Source organism: Polypterus senegalus, chromosome 3, assembly GCF_016835505.1.
Source record: "Polypterus senegalus isolate Bchr_013 chromosome 3, ASM1683550v1, whole genome shotgun sequence".
Taxonomy (NCBI): Eukaryota; Metazoa; Chordata; class Cladistia; order Polypteriformes; family Polypteridae; genus Polypterus; species Polypterus senegalus.
The window spans coordinates 57,314,404-57,325,192 of NC_053156.1; positions in this window are offsets into that span (position 1 = coordinate 57,314,404).

Consider the following 10,789-nt stretch of genomic DNA (forward strand, 5'->3'; position numbering starts at 1 on the left):
CCAGCGTGGATGAGGGTGCAAGATGAGGAAAATCTGGAAGGTTCTGTTTAACAAAGTTCCTGATTTGAAGATAGTGAAAGAAATTTGTAGCTGGAATGTTAAATTTGGAATGTAATTGTTCATAGGATGCAAAGGCGTTGTCTATATAAAGATCTCTAAGCAAGTTAATTCCAAATTTTTCCAGATATTAAAACTGCATATGTTTGTGAGGGTTGAAAGAGGTGGTTCTTTTGCAGGGTGCCACAGAAAGAAGCTTCTCCGTCTTAAAATGCTTTCTACATTGGTTCCAGATTCTAAGTGAGTGGAGCACAATTGGGTTATTAGTGTATTGCCGATAACGTGTGTTTATTGGAGCACAAAGCAAGGAATACAAAGAAGTACTGCAGGATTTTACTTCTATTGCGGTCCATGCCTGTGTATGTTCTTCTATTTGTGTCCAGGTTCTTATCGACTGTATATTTGCCCAGTAATAAAACTGGAAGTTAGGTAGAGCCATGCCGCCTTCTGCCTTTTGTCTTTGTAGGGTCGCTCTTTTGATGCGTGGATGTTTAGAATTCCAAATAAATGAGGTTATTGTTGAATCTAATTGCTTAAAGAACGATTTATTAATGTATATTGGTATGTTTTGAAATAAAAAGGAGCTTAGGAAGAATATTCATCTTAACAGTGTTAATTCTTCCAGCTAGTGTGAGATGAAGGGTTGACCATCTATGCAAGTCTTGTTTAATTTTTTCCATGCAGACGACGAAATTTTGTTGATAAAGAGCTTTATGTTTACTTGTGATGTTTACCCCGAGGTATTTAAACTGTTCTGCAATGATAAAAGGAAGGGTGTCTAATCTAATATTATATGCTTGAATTCACGGAAAGAGTACACTTTTATTCAGATTAATTCTGAGACCAGAGAGCTTTTGAAATTCTGTGAGTGCTGCTAAGACTGCAGGCACAGAATTTTCTGGGTCCGATATATACAGTACCATGTCATCTGCATATAATGAGATTTTCTGTTCCAGTCCTTCTCTGCTAATCCCCTTTATCTGATCAGTATTTCGACAATGTATTGCCAGTGGTTCAATGGCAATTGCAAACAGCAGTGGTGACAAAGGGCATCCTTGTCTTGTGCCACGTTCTAGTTTAAAGTAGTCTGAGCAAATGTTATTGATGCAAACTGAAGCTTCTGGGTTAGTATACAGTAATTTAATCCATGCACAAATGTTGGGCCAAACCCAAACTTCTCCAAAATAGTAAAAGGTATTTCCATTCAATCATGTCGAATGCTTTTTCTGCATCCAATGATAATAATATTTCTGGGGTGTTTGATTTAGTTGGTGAGTATATTACATTAAACAGGCGTCGAAGATTTGAAGATAAGTGTCGGCCCCTAATAAATCCAGTTTGGTCTTGTGATATTACTGAGGGGAGCACTTTCTCCATCCTTCTAGCTATGATTTTAGAGAGTATTTTAACGTCGTTATTCAGAAGTGAAATTGGTCTGTATGATGCACATTGTAATAAGTCCTTATTTTGTTTTGGAAAGACAGTGATTAGTGCTTGGCGAAAGGTTTGTGGAAGAGATTGGTTATCTCTGGCTTCTGTAAATGTTGCTAATAGGAGGGAGCTAGCTGAGCGGAGAATTTCTTGTAAAACTCTGCAGGGTAGCCATCAGGGCCTGCTGCTTTTCCACCTTGGAGTGACTTTATAGCATCCAGTAATTCTGATAATGACAGAGGTTTATCGAGCTCCTCCACACTAATAGCGTCAATTTGTGGTATCTGTAATTTATCCAGAAATGCATTAGATTGTATATTGTCTTCTTTAAACTCAGTAGTATATAGGGATTTATAGTAGTCTCTAAAAGTGTACATTATATTTTTGTGTTCGATGATTTTATCTCCGTTCGTGTTAGTAATTACGAGATTGCGTTGCATACATCTTGCTTGTGAATTTGTTGCTAAAAGCTTATTAGCTTTCTCTCCATGTTCATAATAATGATGTCTGGATTTGTAAATTAGTTGTTCGGTTTCTTTAGTTGTCAAGAGGTTTAATTCTGAATGTAGAGCCTGCCTCCTCTTATGTAGAGTCTCGCTTGGTAGTCTGGCATGTTCTTCATCTATTTTAGTAATTTCTTTTTATCTCTGCTACTTTCTTCGCTTGGATTTATTTCTGTGGGAAAGATATGAGATAATCTGTCCTCTTAAGAAGGCCTTAAGAGTTTCCCAGAGTATTCCTGCAGAGATCTCAGGGGATGTATTTGTCTCTAGAAAGAATTCAATTTGTTTGGATATAAATTCAGTACAATTCTCGTCAGCTAATAGAAGCGGATTGAGCGCCATCTGCGGGTGAGTGTATGGGGCTTAGTAATTTCAGCTCCAAGATCATCGGAGCATGGTCTGAAATAACAATAGCATCGTATTTACAAGATTTAATCTTAGGCAAGAAGTTATTATCTATAAAGAAGTAATCAATCCTTGAGTAGCAATGATGTACTGGTGAGTAGAAAGAATATGTTCTTGAATTTGGGTTTAAAACCTCCAGGGATCTGATAAGTTGTGATCAGTTATAAACTTTGTAATTATCTTTGCGGTGTTAGTTGCGTTCCCCTGTGGAGGAAGTCTTATCTAAAAGTGGATTTAGAACACAATTAAAGTCCCCAGCCATTATAAGTTTATGAGTGTTCAGATTGGGAATGGATGCAAATAAATTTTGTATAAATTCCTTATCATCAACATTAGGTGCATAAACATTTATCAAAATCATTTTACAGTTAGATAAGTCTCCCATGACCATCACATATCTCCCTTCAGGATCCAATACTACATCTGATGCTACAAATGGTACTGTTCTATGTATGAGAATTCCCACCCCTCTAGTTTTCTTTGTAAAACTAGAATGGAACATTTGGCCAGTCCAGTCTTTTTGCAGCCGGAACTGATCCTTACTTAGTAAGTGGGTTTCCTGTAAAAATACTATTTTAGCATTTAGACCTGTTAGGTGAGAAAGTACTTTCTTTCTCTTTAATTCGTGATTCAGGCCTTTAACATTCCAGCTTACGAAGTTAACTGTCCCATCATGGAGACACTGATTCTGAGTTTTTGGTGTCATATTATAGTCTTAACTGGAAGTGAAATAGTTTAGGTCTTAATTTCCTATTCCCCCAAGAGTTGTTGCCATGCAGCTTATTATTACGTTGATAGTTATAATTATAAAGATTGAGATGATAGATTAGATATAGATCAAGCCTGCTCTCTTTCTCTTCCCCTTAACCCCCACCCTCCCTTTTGCCTCCCCAGGTGAGGCTAAAACCCACTTCATGCAGTCCCAGTCCTCTGACATACCCAGAGACAGAGCACGTCCAAAGCACATCAAGCCCCCATGCAGTGGCGCTTAAGGTTAAAAGATAGAGATATCTGTTACCAATATAGTCTTTAAAAGAGGAAAAGAAAAAAAAAAAAAAGAATTTTGCACTTAATATATATATATATATATATATATATATATATATATATATATATATATATATATATAATCTTCATCAATTTTAGTGCATTAAGATGATATCCCCAGATAATAAACCCAGGTGATGGTGTTAAAGATGTGTCCAAAACAAGCATAACAAGTCTTAATGCAGTAATAGCAATAACAGCAAACCAAGGGTATGATATTGAACAGTCTCATTTAGGGTACACATGAAATAATTAGAAAAGAAAAAGAGGAGGAAAACGTAATTAAGCACAATAAAACATAAACATTTAGCCCTAGTAATACTAAGTAATGATAAGTAATAAGTAAGTAATAATAATATAAGAATATGAGAATATATGCTGATAAAAAACCCGTATTTTAAAAACAAATAGATCAGACAGTAGATTATTAATCCTAGCTTTATCATTTACCGCCATGACTCACAATTATGTATCAGAATAGTCCCGGGATCAGCTTTCTTAACTCATTTTCTGCCTCCTCCTTGCTAGCGAAAACATATAAATGACCCAGCCATTCCACTTTCAGTTTTGCCGGATACAGGAGGCCGTATTTGACATTGGCTTGCCGTAGCGCTGTTTAATATTATAGAAGGCGGCGCGTTTAATAGCTGTTGCTGGAGAGAAGTCAGGGAAGACGCGAATGTGGCAATCTTCATATATAATATCTTCCTTTTTTTTCCTGAGGAGTTCCATCACCTCTAACTTAAATGATAATCGTTCAAAACGAACTATAAAAGATCTTGGTCGGGTCTGGCGGTGTTTGATCAGCGTGACGCGTAAGCCGCTGCTATCTCAGATTCTGCTTTAAAGTCGCCCCGATTATTTTAGAAAAAGTTCAGTTGCGAATTTCACGGGTTTAAACTTTCGATTCTCCGGCAGGCCTTCAATTCTGACATTATACCTTCTATTCCCATCTTCTAAAGCAGCCAGTCTGTCTCCAAGTTTTTCTCCGAGTTTTTTACATTCCGAACTGACATTTACTGCTCTTTCCTCGGCACTGGCAGCTAGATGTTCGGTTCATATTAAATTAAAACAGGGCTCTTCTACAGAGCAACACTCTAGGATGGATTGGATGCCCAGGGCTGTCGCCCCCTCAGCCCCCTTCTCTACATGCCACTGGCTGGCATTAGAGCTCTCTGTATGCTGGGAGTCAATCACACCCAGGTTTTATTTAATGCAGTTATTGACAACAAATCACTGCATTGCTTTCTAATCCTGAGAAGTGACAACAGGACGTTTATACAAGCCAAGGAAAACCCAAATAAGTTCCTAGTTTCTTAAAGGGCAACTAGAAAAGAGTGCATACGCCCTAGACATTCCTTTTGAGGTTTAATATGTTTGTCAGATACAGTAAATACAAATTATAATAATGACTTGATGATATGAATTATTATGGGCGCCGGTCGTTATTTAGGTGGTTTGGCTGTATTTTCCCACTTTATCAAGGATACCATCATTTCCTACTTTCTCTAAAATGTTGCATATGGATGGGTCAGAGTTGTTCTTCTCCCATCAAGTTCTCTTTTATAAATCCTGACTTTAGCATTGTAAGCTGCATGTGTACATAAAGCGTCTCAAAATGTTTTGTAAATCAGCGTCCTGGTTTTTCATTTTCTTCACAAAAATCCTCGCTCACATTCTGTGTCTTGTAACACACATCTTGTCAGAGGAATAAACTGCTAAATTACTAACTAAATTTACTTCACAAAATAACTAAGGTAAAGGATGTTTTTAGACAAATAAGATTTAATTTTTTAGAGAAGGAATTTTATGATTTTCCTCTGTCTAGCAGGACCCTTACCGAGATTTCCCCATATTCTTCAGTCTCTCAAAGATTATACAATGAACTGGATTCCCTGCAACACAAATACATTCTAAAACGGAATAAAAGAAAAATATTTGTTCTTTACACTTGACATGGTGAACGTCTTGTAGAAGGACCGAGGGCAATGTTGTCACCGTACGGTCCTTGAAGCCTGGGTGTGCCATCTGAGCAGGACTCCTCTCGTGTTCACATGAGCTTCTCTCTGGGACTCTGGGTATTTCAGGCCATTGGCTCATTCAAATGACAAAGCAGGCCAAAACAGATGCTACAATGAGTAGAAAGAAATAAAAACTGGTCAAATTAAATCACATTTGCTAAGTATTGTTGGTACAGAATGAGGACTTACATCACCTATTAAAATGAAGCATGAAGAAAAAAATGCTATGGAATTTAGAGATAAAAATGATGACAGCATGGAAGCAAGCTGGGCCATTGTGGCTTTTCCAGTTGCTTTGCTTACATGTCAAACAAATAACATAGGACTTGTCATGGCTCATCACTCACTTTTAACTTTAAAACAATAGAACAAACACCATATATGATACAATTATGGTCCTACCCATGCCACTGGAAATATGGAAATTACTGCTGTGTGCCATCTCATTCCAGAATCTAAACTCACTTATGTCAGGTTTGATAAGCAAAATGTCATTTCTCAGGGGAGGTTTTTTAATTTTTTTTTTCAGTGCATCCTTTCACCACCTTCCTCTTCTGCAAAATTATACATGACAAACTACACGCACATAACATAACTAACTAAAACATGAATGATGTCAGTTTGAACATTCATAATATATAGACGTTAAATGTCAGGAAGATGTTTGAAGAAGAAGAAAAAAAAGCAAAACAAAACCGTACAATACGACGATTACTCAAGCACTCGCCTCTGGGTAAACAGTGTAAGAGGAGCCTCCGACAGTTATTATGACTGCAAGTCCTGGGAACTAAACCTGTGGCTGCTGCCGTGTTCACCCACTCACTTACCTATGCAGGCTTTCTCAAGCTGTTAACTTGGCTGGTATATGCAGAGTACAGAAAAGCTGCCCTTTTGAGGGGGGGTTCTACTGAATTCAAGTCCAGACTGAGCCATGGCCTCCCACCTGTACTCATAAAAGATCAGAAGGTAGATGATGTGCCGCCTCATCAGTGCATCGACTGGTGATGTCTGAGTACTGAAAACTACATCTGCTGTGGCTCTTCATTATCAGCTCTCTTAAAGGCGGTCCTTTTGATGGAGTTACACACCATTTACTCCAAATGTATATTTTTCTATTCATATTTTCACAAAGATACTTGCCCACACCTTCAAGCTAACATCCTTCATTCATTGATGTTTTCAAATGCCAATGTATAATCTGATGTTACGGGAAGGTTGTTTCCTTGCATTAGGGTGTTTATTTTTAGAACCGGTTATGTTTATTTTTACCACATACAGCTTGTCCACTGCGTACGTGACACATTTGTATGTCTAATAGGCGTTTTTTAGCAGACGTTTCAAGTGTAGATGATTCATCTTAATCTGAAACCTGCTCTTTGTCAAGAACACCTCTGGTCTTTGCAGTTCAAATTTACGCCCCTACTTCGTTGGAATAGTTTAGAGATGTCACACTCACTGAGCTGTCTAATCATTTTCATCCAGTTTTAAATATGATTCCCTGATGGCTGTCTCCAGACGTATATATTACACATCTGGCTTCAGTGAGACAATACAAACAGTGCCTACCGTTAAAAGTGGTATACTTGAACAAATGACACATAAAACTGACATGGTGTATTCATTCTCATAATATACAGTACAATAATAAAAATGCATATATATCACCTCTACATTTATCACAACTTCAAATACAGAAAATTAGAATCAGGTGCTCAGGTTAGATGGCAAACATTAGAAGCTCCTTAGGGAGTATGCAGGTGTGATCCGTCTTACTTATAAAGTGCAGATATCTAAGGTTTGGTGTTGGCATTATGCTGGCATCAAAAGAACTCTTTAAGGCAACATTTCCCAGTTTTTCCAAAGTGTTGTGCACGCATGGGTCAGAGTTTTTGGAAATATATGCAAGTTCTCCCATCAAATATTTTTTGTTTGTCTCAGCTTATACTTGGAAAATTTCATATGCATATTTTGAGCCTCTTTTTTATTGTGTAAACACAAAATTTATGAATCTGATTCCTAGTTTTTTTCCTGTAAGTTCAATGGAAAACTGTGGTCTTGATCAAACGTTCTTTTTGGACAGCAAAGGCTTTTTCCTGGCAGATGCTGCATGCAGGTCTCTTTCTGATTGTCAATACATGCACTTTGACACCAACTTTTGTAAGAGTTATCTGCAGGCCTATCAAAGAGTTTTTCGAGACTTCCTTTATTGACAAACAGTCGGCTCTTGTGCTGAATTTTCTGATCCATCATTTGAAATGTATGCCACTTGTAGACTTTCCTTACAATGGCATGATTGGCAAGGAATTTAAAAAGATTGCCAAATTATCTGAAATCGGACCCCTAGGCATCCACGGCCTTCTTTCTATGGGCTTTAGAGAGCCGGTTTTGTAATGATGAACACCACACCCTAGATAGCTGCAGTTTCAGTAAGACAGTTTTCTCCTTAATACTCCCTATAAGAAGATTCTAATCTGTCATCATCCTTACAAATGAAAGAGAAGTGGCTGAGAGTATTAAAGATTTTAGTTGTTGAAGTCAATTAAAAAATGCTTTTTGCTCCTAAAAACTTTTTTTGATTCTTTTTTTTTTTTTACCCATAGAAGAATTTTTTACTTTTTTCTTCAACCACACAGGAGCAAAACTAACTGAATGTTTGAATGAGTTTGCAAAGAAAACTAAACAAGCAAGTATCGATGAGACACTGCAGTAAGCAGCAGCAGTAGCTGACACCAGCATCTTTGTAAGTAAGTAACTGGCATCGCAGTGATGAATAGTTATAAGTAACAGAAACAGTGATTCCTTAGTGGAGTAAAAAAAGGTAGGGGAGCATTAAAGAGAAAGGCTCAGCGGTTAGGCACAAGCGGCTGTAGGAGAAGACAAGACAGTAAGAAATTAACTAGCAGCGGATATTCAGTAGCCGCGTTTTCTAGATTGACCAGTTCTTAGTGGTCAGGAAAGTAGAGCAGTTAAGAGAGTGACAACGTAAGGGTTCATTAATACAAAGAAGTAAAAACTGTGCGAGTGGAGAGGTTTTAAGTAAAGAATAAGATAAGCACAAAGTTAAGAGAACAGACAGTGGAAAGTTAACCTCACAGAGGGGTAAACAGCTGGCAGTTAAGGGGGAGAATATTTTAGCAGCTTAAAGGGTCAGAAAATGTAAAATAATTGTTTAATCTAATTTTTGACTTAATTTTTTTGTTTTACTATTTAATAATTCTTTGCATTTATATAGCATTTTTCTCACTACTCAAAGCGCTCAGCAATTGCAGATTAAGGGCCTTGCTCAAGGGCCCAACAGAGCAGAGTCCCTTTTGGCATTTACGGGATTATGGGAATTAAAGTCTTTTAGATTTTAATAAAATAATAAAAAAGTTAAGGCAGTTTTAGTCATCCAAATTCAAATTTTAATAAGGATGCCAGCGCAATGCAAGTCCTGTTGGATGTTGGACTTCCTAGAGTATGGCTTGAAGAAGCCATTATTCTATGACTACATTTGCAGAGATGATAGCTGATCCAGCACCTTGAGCTCAGGGTGGCTGAAATGGAGGAGTTGGATGGCTTGAGTTGTAGTAGAGAATCGGCAGATCTGGCCCAGGTGTCATTTAGAGGGATAGCATTCACCCCTAATGTGGTGTGCAAGGAGACTCCAGACCAGACAAGCAGAGATGGGTAGGCCATGGTTTCAAGGTGCAAGATAAAGAGTGCACACCGTCCAGGGGCATCAAACCCATAATTGGAAGAGTCAAACTGTTTTGAAGTCCTTGCAGAGCTAGACAGTGTCTGTGAAGATTTTGAGGTGGTAAGCAGGCATGAGGAACCCCAACGGGCCACCTCAAACCAGTTCCCAGAAAGAGTGGGATGATAGTTGGGGGCTCAGTCATTAGGGGGACTGAAGCACTGGTTTATTGTTTTAATGTCAGTAAATGTAAATTATTACATGTAAAAAGTACACCTTATGAGAAGGACTTAGCGTAGAGTTCACTACGACTCCTATCAACTTCCAGACAGTGTTCAGAAGCCATTAGGAAGGATAACATAATATTAGGTTATAACGACCTGATGTGTGGCATACACGTGCATGGAGGTTATTCTGAAGCTTTTTAATACACTGGTAAGGCCTCATCTGGAGTACTGTATGTAGTTATTTTTTGTCTCCAGGCTACAAAATGGACATAGAAAAAGATTACAGAAGAGCGACTAGGCTAATTCCAGGGCTACTGGAGATGATATATGAGAAAAGATTAAAAGAGCTAAGCCTTTTCAGTTTAAAGAGAAAACTAAGAGGAGATATGATTGAAGTGTTTAAAATTATGAAGGGAGTTAGTACAGTGGATCAAGACAGTTATTTTAAAATTAGTTCATCAAGAACCTGGGGACACAGTTGGAAACTTGTTAAGGGTAAATTTCGCACAAACATTAGGAAATATTTCTTTACACGGAGAACCAAAGACATGTGGAATAAACTACAAAGACCATAAGACTTTCAAAACTCAATTTGATTTGATTTGAGAAGAATTCAGTTTATAGGACTGGCAAGCTTTGTTGGCCTGTTCTCATCTACTTTGTTCTAATTTTATGGATTTGAACTGACGATAATTGTAGGGCTGTACTTGCTTTTCTACATGGCTAATGTTGATTTTTTTTAAACATTAGATTATGAGAATGAATGGTCCATGTCATCTTTATGCGTCAAGCATTCAAGTATATCACCTTAATCTATAGGCACTATATGCATGACAATCTCCTGTTTGCCTTTTCAAATCTATTGAAAAAGTCATCTATTTCAATGGGGTGTACTGCCTATTTCACATGAATGTGCACTCAGACGTTGTGTGGCATACTATTTTATCATGGAGGATTTGTGTGCTGTAAAGCAGTTTACCACCCTGATAGACACCAGTACTGCCTCTCCAGTTACTTAGCCCAGGAGCCAGAAGTGTTCATTAAGTGAGCGTAAAGCAGTGTTTCCCCGTAACATGAACAGTTTCAGTAAGCGTAATGCTCAGTCCATGTCACTTTCAGCTGTCCACTATCATACTATTAATTAACCTGAAAGAAAGAACAGCTCCAACAGCTGCTCTTCCTGTATTTTTGTTTCCTATCTAGGTGTCAGTCCTTTTTCTTGAATGCCCTGTCCATTGGCTGCTGCCAGTAAAGTCACTAGGTTGACCCACACTGTGAGATGCTAACAGACCCCTGTCTTTCCACTCCATTAGTAAAGGGCTGTCTGTTTCTCACAAACCCAAGAATGGACACTGATTGATTTATCATACCCACATTTTAAAAATATATTTTTAAGGGACACCGTTTTAACTTTCAGGAATC